General features: G+C 35.3%; 1 long non-coding RNA gene across 1 annotated transcript; it reads right to left on the bottom strand.

Moving 5' to 3' along the window:
- Positions 1-211: 211 nt before the first annotated feature.
- On the bottom strand, positions 212-1926 carry LOC136067796 (uncharacterized). The gene is made up of 2 exons (XR_010629213.1): positions 1667-1926; positions 212-884 (listed from the first exon to the last, which is right to left on the bottom strand). It is a non-coding gene; the product is annotated as an uncharacterized LOC136067796 (long non-coding RNA).
- Between the last annotated feature and the right edge of the window lie 325 nt (positions 1927-2251).

Below are 2251 nucleotides of genomic sequence, written 5' to 3' on the forward strand. Positions count from 1 at the left end.
GGTCAAAAGTTCTTTGGAGATCGAATAAGAGGAGTTTTTTGTATTCTTTCATTATTAAAAGTCATATAGAGGACTGTACGCACATACATACAAATCAATATAAATTGATAATTTGTTACATTATTTCGTAACGGTGTGATTTATCTTTTTTACGAATTTTGTGTGTACAATTGCAATGTTTACACAAAAACAAGGAAAGGAAAACAAAGTGTTAAAATAAATATCAAGATAGTCACCTTTCTATTTATTATAATCAAAGTACACTAATTTCACTTTCCTATGCGAGAGAGACTTCGAAAGAAAAAGGACAAAGGAGGATTAGGGATAAGCCCAATGCTTCCCATCCATCATCAATCAAGATCAAACAAAAGAAGATAAAAAAGTTGGCTCTTGAACCCCACTTCTGTTACAAAAAGAACATAAATAATAATCTTTCCACTTGAACCTCATGACACATGCACTCCAACACGGCATGCAACCACTCTGGACCCCACCCAAATGGCCTCACACTCATCTGACTCAAGGCCAACCCAAGTGATGTTAGAGATAACATTGTTAAAAAAGAAAGGTTGGGTTAACGAATGTGTTTAGAGCATTTGGTAATAGAGTATTTACTCCCCCGGGAACTAGTAATGGAACCAAAAACATGACTCTCGCCATCCTCACGAAAGCTTCCAGACCTATCCAAACTAGCACCAGTATAACTTCCCCTCTGCCCATTTGTATAGCTCCCTCCAAAAGCAAATTTCTCCGGACTAGCTGAACACGACTCAAACCTCACATTTCCCGCCATCACTTGAAACCCAATCAAACAAACTCAATTTGAAGAAGAATTTCTCCTCAACAACTCATTCCAATGACTTCAAAAACCCTACAGCAGTGACCTAATACCCCCTCCAAAAAAAAAAAAAAAAAAGAAAAAAAAAGTCAGCACTCCAAAATAAGCACTAATATGGATTCACACTAGTGGCTGTAACTACAATACCCATGACCCAGAATTATTCTAGAACCCATTGTTTAATCTCTTTTTTTTGCTTCAACCTAATAGCTGACCATGCTCTATCTACTCCATAAAGTAGCACAGGAGTACAATTATTATGGGTCGTAACAGTTAAAATCACTCATTCACTCACTCACTCCAGTCCAGTAGTTGAACAATTCGCAATGTAAAGCCAAAAACACTTGAAATTTCAGTTTCCAGAAATAGAAAGTTCAATTCAGCAAAAATAAAAAACTACAGCACCAAGTCAAAGTATCCTTAACTGAAATCCAAATTTTCTTTCTTTCTCTCCCTACATTCTCTCAAAATCACCATAAAAATTAAACACAATCCAAAACCCTAAATTTTCAACAAAAAAAAAAAAAAAAAAAGCATTTAAGGAAAAACACTCAAATTGATATAATTTAGAAAACGAAATTCAGCAGAGAAATAAAGCACCAGGGGGATTGAGAATTCAAAAACAAAGAACGATTACGAAATCAACGAAACGAGCTCCGTAAGCTTCGAAACCCTAACTGATGAAATTGAAAAAGAAACAAACAAACAAAAAAATTCTAGGGTTTTTCAGAAACGAATTCAAAAAAAAAAAATTGCACCACGCACGGAAACTGAGAAATTGAAGAGCTTTGAAGCAAAATTCGAATTGAAATGCGAAGCGAGACGTACCGGCTTTGACGAATCGAGCTTGGAGATCGAATTTTGCAGAGAGAGAGAGAGAGAGAGAGAGCTGATTCTGGGTTTCGTTTTGGACTCGAGCGCTGTCGTCGCGGAGATTCTTCAGAAAGAGAGAGAGAGAGAGAGAGAGAGAGAGAGGAAGTTAGTGGGTCCCACAGAAATACAGGGAGAGGTGAATTTTAAGGGTGTGAGTCGTGGAGGACTGATGATTAAATCAGGGCCCTTATCTTGTTTTGGATATCTGGATTTTGTATTTGTTGAGGTCTCAGTTTCAGTGTACGGGGATTAATTGGGGACATTTATCATTTTGAATATATTGGTGTCCGGTTGTATAATTAATTTTGTCAATTTATTTTATTTTTGTTATTATTTATAGATCTTATTATACTTTTTAATACTATTTATGAGTCTCATTGTACTATTTCAGCTAACTTTTACTTTTATTTACAGTACTTTTAGTAAAAAGTTTTCAATTTCAGCAAAATAAGCAGATCCCAAATAAACCTCAGATTCACTTTTTCAATTTCCCTTCTTCCTATTTGTCCTTTTTTTTAATTCATGAATGTGAATTTTTTT

Source organism: Quercus suber, unplaced genomic scaffold (assembly GCF_002906115.3).
Source record: "Quercus suber isolate HL8 unplaced genomic scaffold, Cork oak 2.0 scaffold_85, whole genome shotgun sequence".
Lineage (NCBI taxonomy): Eukaryota > Viridiplantae > Streptophyta > Magnoliopsida > Fagales > Fagaceae > Quercus > Quercus suber.